The sequence below is a fragment of the Homalodisca vitripennis genome, chromosome 6 (assembly GCF_021130785.1).
Source record: "Homalodisca vitripennis isolate AUS2020 chromosome 6, UT_GWSS_2.1, whole genome shotgun sequence".
NCBI lineage: Eukaryota > Metazoa > Arthropoda > Insecta > Hemiptera > Cicadellidae > Homalodisca > Homalodisca vitripennis.
Genome location: NC_060212.1, coordinates 114,867,939 through 114,885,693, shown reverse-complemented (window position 1 = coordinate 114,885,693; position 17,755 = coordinate 114,867,939). Strand labels below are relative to the sequence as shown.

At 35.5% G+C, this 17,755-nt stretch overlaps 1 protein-coding gene across 1 annotated transcript in view; it reads right to left on the bottom strand.

The window, feature by feature from the left end:
• The window catches only part of LOC124364761 (muscleblind-like protein), a 769,654-nt gene that overhangs the window by 740,736 nt on the left and 11,163 nt on the right, over positions 1 to 17,755 (bottom strand). The window lies entirely within an intron of this gene.

Below are 17,755 nucleotides of genomic sequence, written 5' to 3'. Positions count from 1 at the left end.
AGTTGTTTATAAAGTAGTGTCGAAGAAATTGATGTTAACCTTGGTGATAATTTATTCAGAAAGTTTGGAGCGACTGTATTTCACGGTGCATTTTCATTAAACGGTAAAAGCGTGTCATTTACAAATTGTGATAGAATATTAGTTTCCGTCTGAAATCATTAACCCGTTTTCGTTTCGGTCTAAATATTACCAGGTAAATGATCGATAATGGTGAACAAATAAGTAAACCATTACTTGAAAATTAAATTTCTAAAAAATTTAAGATGACTTTGTTTTATTATTTCATGCAATTGAGCGATTACTTCACATATAGATGTATTTATGTCAATTTTTACATAGAAATATAATAGAATTTTGTGAGGCAATATATTTTAACAATTTGCATCTTTTAAACAAATCAATTGGGTTTTTAAGAATATCATTTCTATTTACAACTGTGGTTAAATTTTTGAACCGTTTTAGCAACTTTATAAGTAAAAGCAGCGGTATAATTTACAAGTAGCCTGATAGGCAAGTATTTTTTATGTAATTTAGGAAATCCACGTAAAAAATTGGATAATTGGGTTTATTACAAACATACATTTTATACGTATTTAAAAAAAAAAGTATAAATCACTTATTAATTGTGTGCTTTATTGTAAACTGGTAAATATAAGTGGGGAAGTATTATTATTATTATTTATAAATTCGTGAACCTTTGCAGAGTATCGTCACTGTATATATATATATATATATATATATAGTGACGGGGCTATAGCCTTTATCAGCTCTGCATAATAAAACTTTGTTATCAGTAAGCTTGTTTTTATTCTCATTAAAGCCGCATAATGCTGTGAGTATTGAACAGATAATCGAACCTGCTGCCCGCCAATATCTGTAAGTCTGATTTATTCAATTCACTATAATAAATCTGGATGAATGTTTTACGTCTTCATCTAGAAATGTATTAAGAACTTATTTCGCATTAACCAATTCGTCAAAAATCCTCCAATTACCCAAGGTGTGGCTCGCTGTAATTAAGTCCTTCGTCGAGACATTTCGTAATTATAAATCCTTTCAGTGTAAACGGATGTCTATAAAGTATATCTCTAAAAATCTAAGTAATATCTAATGTTCGCAATTATTATTTTAATGTTAAAACTATATACACTACTGAAATACCTAAAAGAAGCTTCATACAAGCCAGCGTAAAGGTTTTCAAGATAATTCAGTTAAATTCCGAATTTATGTAATATAATAAATGTGGTTAAGAACTTTAACACTATCGCGAGGAATTTTAGAACGTTATAAGCCTCAGATCAAAAATTGTTCAACTATTCAATATCACTAACGTTTTATTACTGATGTACAGTTTTTAGTGCATGTACAATAAAATAATTTCCTAATTAATCAGTCAAAAGTATTTTTTTATAAAAGAAGTAAAGAAAATTAATACTTTGGTCCAATAACATTAAAGGTATGGCATGTAAAAGCGAGGAGACTATAATACAGAAAATGCAGGTCTTACTCTTCTTGGGACAGAGTAGGGCATATACTCTTTAGCACTTTTTGCAATATTACGGAAAGGGTTAAATTTTTAAGGGCAATAACGCCAATACCATTAAACTTAGAATACTAAACTTTTTTAATTGAAAACGGTCTAAACCAACTTTCAAATATTTTTTTACCTCCCCGGGAATCGAACTCGGGACCCCTCGGTTAGAGAGACGCATCCTTACCCCTGCGCTACGGTCTAGGTCGCACAATCATTGCTTGCAGTCCTAGAATTAAATGCAAGACCACACAATACAACAGATTCTATAGATCTAGTTTATTTACAAGAGTAGACTGAGTAACGCCTGGTACGAATCATGGCTTGCGAAATAAAACGAGCCATCATTAGCGCAAGTGTGCACATCTGCTAAACGATGAAAGTGAGCGGTAAAGCAGAATCGAGAAAACATTCAACGATAACCCATACGACACGGGGGCAATCTACGATACATTACAACGACGCTGTTTTATCGGGACGGAAAAGCCGCCGTTTGTAGGAATATTGCCGCATGGAAAACCGATACAGATTCACTCCCATAACAGAATTCTATTATACTTATCTACAATGGAATAACGATACGTATTTACATAAAGGTTCAATTTTTAAAATAAAATATACAGAACTAAAACAAATGAATACGATGATACTCAGACTGTATCACACGGTAGCTACATACTGCCTTTAAGGCAACTTGGGAGGTTTAACGTTTATTGTATATATTGTTTTTATATCCCTCTCAGTAGTGTTCAATCAGTTTACAAAATTGAATTTGTGTACTTAGGTTTTATTTTGACTTAACATTTCATAAAATTTAAAGCAATAAATCTATGTATATAAATATAATTTAATGTTTTTTTTTAACGTAGACAGTTTATATGTTATGCCCATTGATGTAACTCACCACCAGGCGTCATTGCAAAATATAAAAGTTATCAAAGCGCCTGCACATTATAAACTGCAATTACGAGACAGTTACGTATATTAAATAGCCAAACGCTATTTGAAGGTCCTGTTTTTATGCATATTTGTCTTAAAAATACATTTCTGGTTGATCTTAAAGTTTGAGTGTTAGACCCCTTTAATTAAGTACATGTACGTGTGCAATAGCTATAAACATACACTTTTGACAGATTTTCTTGATCGTAGCAACAAGGCAAACTCTACATCGGCGTTGGAAATATAATTCACTTGAATCAGGAGTGCTCATACACGGAAAAATCTTACGAAAAGCGTTCGTATGCTATTAAACTTATCTATAAATATCCGTAATATTTATGAGAAAACAATACTTGTCAGAAATAGAATTTAAAGTTTTTAAATGGAAGCAATTAAACATAGAATAAATACATTGCGGAGTTTATGAAATACAAGTCTTTATACTTCGAAATCTTGTATTTAAGTTTCCTCAATTTCTTTAAATCTTGTTCATGACACCTACTACACATCTGGTTCGTAATGTATTGTAATTATGTTTTTATTTTGAATGTATAAAATATATAAAAAAACAGCGGGGAAGATGTACGACTGACTATTGTTCAAAGTTTATTTCAACCGTAGTAAATCGGTGTTACGCTTATTTATGTATTGCACAAATCAAATTCGAAGTTAAACACAAGTACACAATTTAATTCAAACCAGATATGAGGTGGAGATACATTCTTAAGTCCACGAGAATACATACAGTGTTGCCAGAAAGTTTAGGGACACCCCACATAAAGTGATATACTACTTGTGTCCATATACTAACAGTAGATTGGCTAACTGTATATATTTCCCCATTAACGCAGTGAAAACGAAGTATTTTGGTGTGACTTTCATTACTTTATGTATAAAATCATTCAAAATATGAACTTTTTTGTGTTTTTAAAATTTTGGAGGAAACACCTGTTTTTTGAAACATTAAAATTTATAACTTCTAAAATAAATGTCCAATCATCTTAATAATTGGTACGTTGTTTTAACATAAGATATGGAGTAAATAAATGCTATTGTGGCAACTCGAAAAAAATAACTTACAGTTTGGTGATCGCTTAAAGTTCCTTTATTTTTCTTTTTTACAAAAACGGAAATGGCGATGTTTGTAGCTGACGGCAACAAAGCAAATGATGAAAAAGGAGTGCGTGCGCATCAATATCCCTTCCTCTGTTTTGTGAGGAATAAGCTGGTTTGCGTGGATTGCCTACCACTCTCATAGTTCGAGCGCTACAACGCACCAAAGTTATCAGTTTTTCATTTCCGAAAAAAATAAAAATAAAGGAACTTTGAGCGATCACCAAACTGTGAGTTATTTTTTTCTAGTTGCCACAATAGCATTTATTTACTCCGTATCTTATGTTAAAACAACGTACCAATTATTAAGATGGTTGGACATTTATTTTAGAAGTTATAAATTTTAATGTTTCAAAAAACAGGTGTTTCCTCCAAAATTTTTAAAACACAAAAAAGTTCATATTTTGAATGATTTTATACATAAAGTAATGAAAGTCACACCAAAATACTTCGTTTTCACTGCGTTAATGGGGAAATATATAGAGTTAGCCAATCTACTGTTAGTATAGGGACACAAGTAGTATATCACTTTATGTGGGGTGTCCCTAAAATTTCTGGAAACACTGTATGTAATTATTGTATAATATATTTACGAGTTGTGTTTCCTTTTATTAAGGGTTTATTATTCTTGAAAAGCACGGTAGTAAATAAAGATAATTTGCATTTAAACATTTAAAAGCAAAAAGCGATTGCTGTAACGATTAAACATGACTCAATGTTCATTAATTATGACTTATGTCACTAAGAAAAGTCCTTTGCAATCCTCTTCTGGAGGAATAAAAGAAGTAATTAACTTCAGCCTGCCAGGTTTTATTGTCTCAAGGCATTGGACTTCGTTAGCTCGTCGAAGGATCTACTTCCTTTACTAACACTAGTTTATAGGATTCAAGTGTCTTACATCCTTATAAATATCCTGGCGTGTGTTTAGATGAAACCTATACCATAAGATACATGGAGTAAAAAATAAGCGTTCATTGTTTTTACGATAAAGAACCTGCTCTATACCAAAAATCCTTTCTTTCTAGCATGAGGTTTTTTGTTCTCTTAGGGCAAAAAGCTTATAAAATTGCACCTAGTAATATAAGGATTTTTGCGCTGCTTCCGTAGTGCTTCGTTCAATTTTTGCTGTACCCGCTGTAGATTCAACTGGAAGGTATAAACCAGCCAGAAGTGAACCCTCCTGGGGGTAAAGAATGAGATTAGACATCGGGAAAATTTCAAGACAAGAAAATCTATTAAGTTTAATTCAACATTATATTTATCACGCATTGAATCAATTTAAATTCAATTGCTGATTCCTTCCTTGACTTATAATAAGTGATATTATACTTGAATAACTGAAAAACTTTATAACTTTGAGTGTACTCGCAAACCTGGGAACGAAGTTGACTCATAAAGATTTAAAATCTGTCTCAATTGCTCGTGACATTTGAGAGTAATGTACATTTATTCCAGTAAAATTTAAATATGGAACAAATTTAGCAATTCCGAAGGCGGGAAAGAGGAGAGCAACAGGAAGCGAACAGGAGTGTCCACTGTTTATCAAGCAAATTACTACAAAGCCTGGTAGTTCAAACATATTGTCCAAGTTGTGGACCTATACTTTAACTGTACAACAAAGCAGTCCATTGTTGATACTGTACGGAACAGTGCGCAACTACTTCTTCTTGCCGGAGTTCTTTACAAGCAGCAAAATGCGGCTGATTAAAAAAAGTTTCTCGACGGTACTTAGCCGAGATAAAACGAGCTTCAGCTACAAGGTCGTTGATTAAAACACCGGACCTCTGATGAATCGCTCGTCCGCATTTAACAGGCAATAATTCTTCTAAACGAATTGCATGGAGGAGCCGTATAAAAAGCGGAACAGTAATTTCACATAAGTGAATTGCAGTAACATCCTGCAGTAACATCTGGTGGTCACAAAACATTCAGTTTCGATTAGTCTTTTTTTACCTATTTTGTGTATTTACGATTATTCATTAGAAAAATTAATAACTCTGAGTAAAACATTTGGGCTTGCTGATACAAATAAAATTTTATCTGCTGACCCTTTCAGCGTTTCTAATAAATAGCTTAAAAGTCACTTCTAAGCCCTTAATTTTAACCCTAGAATCATGGGAAGTGCCTCATTCAACAATACTAAACATTTGTAATTCATTGTTAAAATATATAAACTCATACACATATATAAAACTAAAAATAGTTTGCGTATGTAATAAATAATTGGATATTTTAAATCAGAGACACCTCCTTCTATTTTATCATCAGTGTAAATCTGATTCTACCACGTGTGATTTTCAACTTTTTTCCTTTTGGGGTAAAATTTAAAAGATCGTTTTAGTTCAGAAAACTCTTGAAATTGGAGGAATCTAAAAATTGTATTCTTTACTAAAAATACTGTATATACTTGGATCACGCTCTTTGCAGGAAGTGAGCATTTAACTGGGAGCGTATTAATAACCTCTAAGTAATATACTATGACAAATTGAAAATCAAATGTTGATAGTAAATAAATATTTTTAAGATATGTTGTTTTTTTTTTTTTTTTTTTTTTTTTTTTAGTGAGGCTCTCATTTAAATCTGTACCCACACTTTGCGGGTTTAAGGACATGACTACTTCACGCCGTAGCCCTGGAGTATCGTGAAAAGCGAAGATACTTCTTTGCGTGAAAAGCGACAGATACTTCCTTGCAGAAGATTATCGAGAAAATGTTCAGTATTTTCTCTAATATGGGTCTTTATTTGGGGTATTTTCTTATTCCCCGGCGTCTTTTTACTGTAACCCATTGCAGATCTACCATTTCACTAAAAATCCCTATTCTTCTTCTTTCATAAACCTATTTTAATCCTGGATAGTAAAACCAGAGTCACTAAAACTGTTGATGGGAAGCTAATTCCTCAGAAGTATGTGGATACTGCTATATTGAAACCAATTCCAGCTATGTCCGCTATCAGTTACCAATCCTTAAAAAAAATAAATGCTGTGGAAAGGCAAAGGAGTAAAGTAGTAAGGAAGAAGAAGGGAAAGGCAGAAAGGGCAGCTGCAAAGACCTCCTGCAGAAGTAAGGGAAATGACGTAAGAAACTAATAAAGGGGAATCGAACTTTGAGTGTATTCACACTCAGAACATCGAGTCTAATACGGAGAGTATTCGAAAATTAAAGTCCGCGTGCGAAAAAAAAGAAGGCAAGGGTCGTGTGGATGTTAGATTTAGAAAACGTTGATACATTAATGGAGAACCACCTAAAAACCAAGCAAACAACAGCAAAGAGAATATAGCTTGTGCAAACAATAAGATCACTGTAAAAATGTGGGGTAAAGAAAATTTCTAGTGAATAAGAAAACACATAGAGGAAAATATAAGAAATGGACTTATTTTTCGGTCATGATTGAGGACGCCGAATAAAAGATGGACGTGATGATACCAAGAGGATGAGAAAGAGTTAAAAACCGATTATTTACCTGATTATTTCTAGGCTAGGGTAAATAATGAGATATACAGGGGTTAGGAATAAGTACAATGAGAAGTTTCCAACTTGTACTGGGGAACAAGGAAACAAGGAATTTAGTACCATATCACCCATATTACACACCGATTCTCCGAATAGGCGCTGGACCACTAGTAATCTCGAATAATCAAGTGTCTAAAACAATCCTGAAGCCCAAACACGCCATACTTAACAAGCAATAGGCCTTTTAAAAGCTTAGGTGAAGCTAAATGAGAGAATGAGTTTTATATTAATGTAACTGTAATGCCAGTATGTCTAAATAAGGGTCACATACTAAAAACTAGACACAACTAAGGAACACATCTTTGATACGATAAATATAACTCAAAAATGACGTTCGTCTACTACTGATAAACCGCTACCTTGCGGAACTCCATAAAAAATAACAGGTTTATCAAAATACTACAAACTGAAGCAGCTGGAAGTAAAAGTTCCTTTCTTACATCAGCTTTTACTGGAATCTGCGTGACTTCAGTCTCTACTCCAGAGAACCGTGGCATATTCAATTTGACTTAGGATCAAAGATCTCAAATGGATCACACAAGAATCTTGGTTGCTGAACATTCGGGTAATCGATCAAAAGGCTAATATTCTTCCAAAACTTTTGATACGAAACTTCTCATGTCTCCAGAGATCATCTTGGAATCTATGATTGCACGCTTCACTCAGCGAAACTGGCATACCTATATGTAGGTGCATTTGACCGATTCGGCCGACCGTATAGAAGAATCAATAGCGGATTGTAGAAATATTCCTGTGTGCTGAATTTTGTCCATTCCTCTTGCGATCGGTAGAGGTATCACGATTTTATCAATATAAACCTAAACGTCAAAAATGTTTGTCAATAACTTTTACTCCACTGATAAACATTAATCAAGAGAGGGTCAAATTGAAAGATTGAAAAAGTTTTGAGTTTGTAATGAAATTCTCAGAATACATACAAATATAATTGGAAGAAACACAAGATTCTAGTCTATAGTCTTTTTGCCCGTCTACTCTCACAGTAGGCATTTCTGTCAACTCTGCAAACAGTGAAATTATATTGTGAAACTGATAACGAAATGACTGCATAGTTAGATGCTAGTGATGTTACGGAAGAAGTGATAATGCTGGAACTATTGCACATAAAGAACGATAAAGTGTGTGATATATGAATACAATAACGACATACAAGAACTGAATAGTGAAACTCACTACGTCAGTAGCTTCCTTCTGTGGTTCTGACAGTATCCTTAATAACACTTAGGCTACTAACATCCTTATCTTCTTTAATGGATATTGAGTCCATGTCTTTTTCGCTGCTCATTACCGATTTGGAGGCGCTTCGTCTTATCGGAAAGACTCTCTTTTTACTTGCAGACGCCAATAGCCTCACTGACCACTGTGTACTTTGAAGTAAATTCACAAAAATTCACTTTTCAACAACGTCTTGCTAGCAAATTTTAATGCATCTGCAGACCTGACAGCAGAAAAATAAGATGGGAGAGTGAGACTAACTACTAATTTAGCTCATCAACTTATTAGCGAAGGAAACAGGATTTTTCTGGACATTTGCCATCGTTCAGTGAAAAAAAAATCAGTAACACTACGTTTCGAGATCTGCAATCTGATCTCTTCTTCAGGTAAATAACTAACCTATAAATAATAAACAAATCATACCAAAAAGCGTGTCACAACGTTTTTTGTATGATTTGTTTATTTTAGCCTAGTTTGTAATTATGTATTACGTTAGATACCTGAAGAAGAGATCAGATTGCAATCTTGAAACGTAGTGTTAGGGATTTCTTGTTTCACTGAACGATGGCAAATGTCCGGAAAATCATGTTTCATTCACAATCCTTCCATCGTCAAACATACACTTCAAACAAAGAACTTATTAGCTTTATGTATAAAGATTTTTCCTTAGCGAGTCAGTGTGGTACATAACTATTACAAATGAATGAGCTGTGTGGCCTGTAAATACCATTGGATGAAAACTACACGAGTATATATTACCTAATTAAGTCACGTCTATTACTAAAATTAATACTAATTAATTGGTCTACGGACGACAACTTGGATGCGAAGTGACACTCAGATTGATTGCCGGTGCCAGCAATAATCAGAGAATGGGTGCAGAGTGTTGATACAGTGAGAGGGTTAATTTATTGCCGGACTTGCGGCAAGTGGCAGTGGCTGGGTCAGCGGCAGTAGAGCACGCTGCACCACCGGCCAGCAGCAATTATAACTCCATTATACCGCCACCCACCCCACCCACAGCCCTAATGTAATAATGATAAGATAAAAATGTGTGGGAGGCCGGGCGGCCCAAGTCACCACGAGTTGACGGAGCTGAAGCCGGGCGCAGGACATGCGGGCGGGCCAACTCGACTATTGTGCTTCACTTGTGTGTCCCGCAGCCTCTCAACTTGCTATCTCAACTCCTCTGCCTCGCCAGTGTTACTTGGGGAATTTCCTCATTCGGCAAAACCTTAAATTTTTAATAAATATTGAGCTGCAACAATGACTTAGTCGAGGAGTGTCACTTCGTATCCCCAACCAAGGATTTCATGAAATCAATATAGAGGAATTTCGCTATGAAAGATTTCCTTCGTCAGCCGCGCTTCAGTCGTCAAAATGAGAGAATTTCAAAACACTTAAAAATATGACGGATCATTTTATTCTCAGATTATATATTTTCTAGCTTGACACACTCAAAGTACCAAACATGTAATTAGTGTTTAATTAACTTTAACGAGTACCTTCCCCAGGTGGTTTCACTTCAAGGTTGGTCTATAACTACCTTCAGAATGACCGAATTTTCCCTAGCCCTTCCCTGTGTGCTAAGTGAGAAGCAGATCAGCAAATGTAGTTACGCGGAAAGTACAGTATCGACTTCCTGTTCTTGACCCTATCAGGTAACATATCCTCCAACCTCTCCGTGAATGATGTTCAAGATGATCGGATCTTACTAAGGCTACGTCTGAACCTAATGGTAGAGGTTCAGTTGCCTTCCAGTTGGACGCACACTGGGTACAACAAAAACCGATGTGTCACTTCTGGGCAACCTTATGAAGTCCGCGAATGTCGAGATTCCGGGTCGCAAGGGTAATTCGATAGGTCTAGTCTACTGCGGGAGATGGCTGTTGGAGTTGGTGGGCTTGGCATAAGGGTGTGCCACTCCATGCCGGATTTGACTGGAGAAGGTGGTTCAGAGCTGGCTTCCCCTTCTTCCGAGGGGACATGACTTGAGTTTAGTGCCATAAATTTTTCCACATGAATCTTTACAGAAGGCCGCCTACCCACAATCTTACCCATTCAGAATATCTTATCACTCCGGAAGCAACGCAAGTGTCCTTATAGGACTAGGTGCAATCTTTCTTGCCCTAAGAAAACAAAAAATGTCGATCACCTACAAACAGAACGTTGTTTACCTACGAGTTATGTTAAGTGGACCATGATATAAATGGCTAATGAGAATATATGGCAGAAAAACTACAGATGTGATTGACAAGCAATAGAAGTAATTTGATACAATAGTATATTTCTTGTAACGCATTACTCTTGGACACTCTGGATCAGCCTATAGTATAACTTCAGAAGTATAAGAGATTGTAAATACTAATGTTCCAAATACTATTGGCATGAACACTGTGAAGATAAACAGACTACGTGTTCTCAGTCTATCTTTTAGGTCAGTCAACTTGTCTGTCCTTCAAGTGATAGAAGGGACAAGATTATCGGAAGAAACCACTTTCCTGAGACTGTCCAGCCCATTTTAACAACAGTATCTTCACAGATCGAAGTGATGGAAATAGCTAAAGAGCCTCTCTAGTTTGACATTACGGTGTCGAATTTCAATCTATATCAATAGATTGTCATATAATAGATTATTCTTTTATTGTTTGATAATCTGAACTCATTGCATCCCAGTTATCTATATCACGAAAAAGCATCTAAAGGTTTTTAAATTTTAGCTGGGTGATTCTTCAGACGAGAATATAAGGTCGGACTTACCCTAAAGAACAAATACGCAATTAGCTAAAACATATTCATATTACTTTATTACTATTTTAAATCAACTAGCTGGTAAGCTATATTAGTCCTCAAAGGTATACTTCTTTTGTTGAGGTTTGGGATCCGTAGCTTATACACAAGTAAACTTACTGTCGAAAATCATACATTCGATCAATGATGCTTTAATGTTCTTGTTAACATAATTACTGTCATTACTATTTATAAATATCACTCGGGAGGCCGGTAAAAATAATTTATGTATGTCTGTCTGTCCGCACAATATCTCGAGAACGAACTGACCTATAAGTTACATTTTGCAGGAAGCTTTAAATAAGCAACAGTGGGTTCAATGATGTTGCACGTCACATCATGAGATTTGACTGAGGGTAGCGAAATTTTTACATTGGTCTTATGGGTAACCAACGTAAAATGAATGGCAATGTAGAAATCGCAGAATAGACCAATTTGTAAACAAACTGATTACAGTAGAGCATCGAATATCCGAAACAATTAGTGCAGGGGAGTTTTCGGATAACCGATTTTTTCGGATAATCGAACATCACTGTAAAAAACGTCTGTCTAGGTTTTTGTAGGGGAATGGGTGGGACAGCTAAAAACACGTTTTTGGACCAGAAGACACAATAGCACCTTTTAATATCACACGAAATTATAAAATATTATGTGAAGGTAACACATAAAATAGGGATTGCACATACAGTAAATACAATTTTGGCTCAGTAACATAGAAATCGCAGAAACAGTACAAAATTTACTTAAAATAAGATAAAATAGGAACAGTACAAAATCATTCCAAAATTACATACTTATGATAAAACAATACAAAATTAACCTAAAAGAAAAAGTTGAACATGTTTGTTTGCTTAGGCTTTGACACCAGTTTATTGCCGCTAAGCCTCGTAGGTGTTTTAAATACAGCAGCTGCACAGCATCACATTCATCTTGCTGTTCCAACCATTTAATGCCAGTCTCAAAGTACTGGAAGGCGTCTTCATTGTACGTACCGTTTTCAACAATAAAGTTTCGGGGTACTGACTTTTGGATAATCGACGCTCTACTGTACAATCATATGACATTTTATCATGTGACATGGTAACATATGTGGCGTAATGAGATCAGCTTTAGACACAACACTTTGCATGCAACCTTAGCGAAACATGTTATGCGACGCGCTATCTATTCGTACTTACTTACTTCACACATAATTTCTATCCCCTTCATGTCCCTGAAAACTCTGTGCCCAGTGACAAAACAACGAGTACAACTAGAGCGAGGAAAATCATCCATGACAGTTGCCTTGTTTCACACTTCACCAACTCTCTTTCTTTGCTGCAGGAGAATGGATGTAGACACAACACCAAGGATCACTTTCTCCGCCTTGGACGTATCCAACAATCTCTTCTGATGTTGCAGCGAGATGTCAATGGTGCCTTCGGCAAGCAGTTCAAATTCTGCAGTTCAGTGACCTCTGTGACCTTCAGGAGACGGCAGCCCAGACAGACTGCCAGTCACTCCCGTGAACCGTACTTTCTCCTGTCTGCTCCGAAGTGTGGTAATAGTATCTCCCTCCATAAATTGAGGCTGATGATTAAAATTGATAATTACGAATTCGCAATATTTCGTTTTAAGTTTAAAATGTGACTGTTCCATTATAATGTACACTAAATTGTTTTCTTTACTTGCGCTGATCGTAAGATACAGTACCCGGTTACCCCAACTGGTATTTAAATATCGTTTCTACTTCCATAGTAAATTTGCGCTACGCTGAAGGTTTACTATCATCCCATATACAACGTAAACCACCATCTAGCTATTGGCATGCATGAATCTGTGCATGAGTATTTTCTAGGAATATTAAGGCATGTAACACTGTCAAAAAATATATTCAGCATGCATCGAAATAAAACAGCCCCTAATACAGAGCTATAGTTACAAAAAATACACAAAGTACTGTTTCTCAACATTCCATAATAATGTACACTACATTGTTTGCTTACAGTATATTTCCGGTTACCCCACCTTGTATTAAAATATCGTTCCTACTTCCATAGTCAATTTGCGCTACACTGAAGGTTTACTAAAACCATATAGAACGTAAACCGCTAAGCTAAAGGCATGCATGACTCTGTGCATGAGCATTTTCTAGGTATTTTAAGGCTGACCAATATAATGTATGCAACTGTCAGATAATATATTCAAAATAGCATAATTCAAAACAAACCGCCCTCAATACAGAGCTGTAATGACCAAAATATGCCATAGCAAAAGACTAGCCTAAATGTATAATAACATACTAGAAAGGCTCACTAAATAGCAACTCTGGCATGAGAATAACAAGGATCCCACTTTCCAGCGCAGATGTTGTTAAAACATTCTAGAATCTCTGCAAGAAAAACTCTACAAAAATACGGCAAAAAGCCGAACACAAGCCATATGGCGTTGGAGTCAATTAATGTGCCTCGGGTGGCGATGAGCTGTCTTCTATAATTAGAAGACGCTCGACTGCATTCCCTGCTTTCCCTACACACCCACGCTCGCCACGACAATGCTATTTATAGCTCGAACACCTGTCAACTGTTCCCACTAAACATAAATATTGCACTACACAGCTAGACGTGAGCACCGCACCGCACAGATCCACCACACCACGCTCGCCACGACAATGCTATTTATAGCTCGAACACCTGTCAACTGTTCCCACTAAACATAAATATTGCACTACACAGCTAGACGTGAGCACCGCACCGCACAGATTCACCACACCACGCTCGTCACGACAATGCTATTTATAGCTCGAACACCTGTCAACTGTTCCCACTAAACATAAATATTGCACTACACAGCTAGACGTGAGCACCGCACCGCACAGATCCACCACACCACGCTCGCCCTACAACATCACTATAGTTGGTGCTGTGTCCTGCGGCTGTGACTGTACCTGTGCTAGTTAACTACGCTCACCACGATACTGCTGTTTCTATCACGTAAACCTGTCAACTGTTCCCACTAAACATATATATTGCACTAAACTGCTAGACGCACCGCACCGCACAGATCCACCACACCACGCTCGCCCTACACAACACTATAGTTGGTGCTGTGTCCTGCGGCTGTGACTGTACCTGTGCTAGTTAACTACGCTCACCATGATACTGCTATTTATAGCTCGTACACCTGTCAACTTTTCCCACTAAGCATAAATATTGCACTACACTGTACTGGGAATAGAGAATATAAAGTGAAGCCAGGTAAGAGTGGTTCCACCAATAAGGAGCAAGAGGGATAAGAATGAGTTCTCCACAATACCGTGCGTCGAATAATGCTATTTCACTAATTGTACTACTTTGTTTAATCAGCATAGTAATTTTTCATACAGCGCTTTAAGATACCATTCCATGAGAGCAAAAACAAATGTGAACATTCCTCGACGAGTGAGGCAGAGTTTTGGATCATTTTACAATCTTGCCTGAAGAAAATTAGGTGTAGATAAAGAAAAAGGTTATGAACTGTTTGCATTATGTACGTTAAAGTTAAGAGTTTCCCAATTTAATTTTAAAAATTCCTCAAGTCGTAAATGTAAAAAAAAAACACGTCACTCCCTCAAGCCAACACGTTATATTTATGGTCCGGTAGTTTAACCGGTTTAACATCTAAGTTTTATTTGGGCTTGATTACAAACTTAAATACCAGTAATTTCAAGTGGGGTGGTGAAAATATTTCTACTTTTACTGCATTCAGGGAAGCCATCTAAAGTGCTATGAACAAAACATAAAAAGTATTTCCGAAGCCCAACATCGGCCGCACCACCTTCACACCTACGTGACTGATGTGTTATAACGCGTGGACGAAATCAATAATGGTATTAACCGGGGCTAGTCTTGTTATTCCCGTAATGTGCTGGAAGTATACGGCCATTGTGGCTGTTATGGTCGGACAATAACTGACAACAATGCGTGTAGTAACATTGAACCTATCGCAGCGTCGGTCGTAGCGCCGCCCGTTGTTCATCTACTCCCTAAACACCATTACGGTCGAAAATAGTAGCTTTGTTCAATTTTATCTCGGCCTAATGGGCTTGCCGCACCACAATACCTGCAAGAGGGATCAATAGTGCCCGCATCATTGGTAGGCACCGACCTCGCTTTCTCTACTCCGACAAGAATCGTAACTCTTTAATTAAAAACTACTACCGAGCTTGAAATTTATATGAAGGTAAATTATTGGAATAAACTGTTTTATTTATAAAATACCGTAATTGAAACAAGGTTTCAACTTTTGTTTGAATTTCTAACATTACGATAGCAAACATTCAATTTATTATCACATAACATGTGCAGATTATTTATTCACATTATTTAATATATATGGTATTCACAAACTTAATATCAAAATTAATACTACTGAATGGGTGTCTTAGGAAAATAATTCAGAAACATTAAACCAATTATTAGTTATTTAATAAATACTTATTAAAATTGATTATTAAAATAAATCAGTGTTTTATTACTATGTTTATTATTTTCATTTTTTTATTTTACTCCCCAAAATCTATAAGTTTCATCTAATTTTACCGGAATTGTAACTAATTAAATTTATAAATTTTGCAAAAGAAAATAATAATAATATATGTTTATTATTTTCTACTCCAAGATTTATAAATTTAAAAAATATATATAAACTATATGACAGGAAACGTGTCGTTTAGCCGGTAGCCGCCATTTTGAATTCTGTATAAAAATCTTTATATCTTTAGAACTAGTAAATCTAAAGGCACGGAAAACTTTGCACATAGATAATTACAAGTCTGAGGAAAACTTAAACAAGAAATAATTGTGTCATTTCCTTTAATATTAACTAAATGGCGCCTGTTGACAATGTTTAAAATGAAATAACAAAAACTCATTATATTTATAAAATAATTACAAGATATCATTTTGTAATGTTTATTACAATTACAAGAGTAAGCACGGCCACTTTAGAGGTATGCTTACACAAGCTGGGAGAACGAGTATTTTGTCCGTTGTTTTTCATCAGTTATAAACATTGTAAATGCCAATTATTTTTCAATTGCTATCCTGACTTGTGCAGGCGCACATTTAAAGTGGTCTTGATCACTTATGCGTTGACGGATTTCGTTGAAAACAGTACCGTTGGAATTGTTATAAACATTTCTACATAATTGGTATCTTATACACTGTTTCTAAAAAGATTCATTTCTATATAAGCAACATCGAGTTCGATGATGATGCATGTCACTCCATGGGACTTTACTAAGTGTAATCAACATTTTTACATTAGTTTTATGGGTAAACATGATGGAAAATAATTTGAACATGACGATAAAATAAAAAAATAAAATTTATAAACAAACCGATTACAATATTATAAGACATGTAAAATACGACATAGTAACACATGTAGCAATAAACTTTGAAATGATGAACACAGCATCAAAGAAGCCTGTTAGGGGGTTCGGTACGGCCTATCCTTTTAATGCTAATTTATAACACTTTGTGTATCTTTTTCTCAGGAAACTCTTGGCTTAACATAATTCAACTTTAGGGCAATATTATATGGGCATTCCTTAACAGATAGAGTGGGAAAAATGTTAAATGTGTTTTTAAAAATAGTTTAAAGTATAAAATTTATTTTTGATAAAATATGTTTTTGAAAGAAATATATAATATTGAATTTTTTTACAAAAATTTGTTATCTTTTCAAAATTTCATGCGTTCAAAAGTGTGTAGGCTACTAGTTTAGTACAACTGTAATTTTTTCATCCTAATATGATGAGTAGTTCCAGAGAAAAGGGTACATTTGTGGGAAGAAAGTTAAATTTCGGGAAATCGCAGATAAAGACCATGCATAAGCTAATAAGAGTCCAATAACCTGAAGCACAAGTTAAATTAAAATAGTTTCCGACATCGGATTTTAATAATATTTGCAACAAACTCTTCATAAAATAACCTATAATATTAAAATAAAAAAAAGAAAATTAAAATTTGTTGTAATAGTTTATAGCTGGGAGTGTCGATGGCCGAGCGGTCTAAGATTTTGTGTCTGAGTTAGAGATAGCGCAGGTTCGAATCCTGTCTGTGACTCTTGCGCTTTTTATCAGTACCATCAACTTTGTACTGTATCGACTCTCCCCCTTATTCTGTTTGCTAATATCCTCGCACAGGCCAGTGGCCCATGAGGATGGCCAGAATAAGGAATAAAAGGGGATCGGCTACCCCTTTTTATTAAAAAAAAATAATAATAAAAAAAATAATAATAAAAAAATAATAATAATAATAACAACTTAATCCGCTGATATTCTGAATAAAACAAACTAAAGCCACGCCGATCCTTGTTAACCATCAAGTAAAACTCTCACTTAGCTACTCCTATTTCACTCAAATAATTGCACTCATTTAGCAAAGAGCTCTGGAGCAGTGTACATTATCAGACATCTGTAGGAGTTGGCAAGAAATAAGTCGAGTTTTTCACTTGGCATCTGTTCTGTACTAAGTCGCGTCCTCCCACGAGCACCTTGTCGGGCTGCGGCAAAACCTTACCTCGGTATTACGTTACTGCACATTTCTCGGCACAAAATATTCCGCTGCAAATAACTTTCATTATCTCTAAAGATGTATTTTCAAAGAAGCGT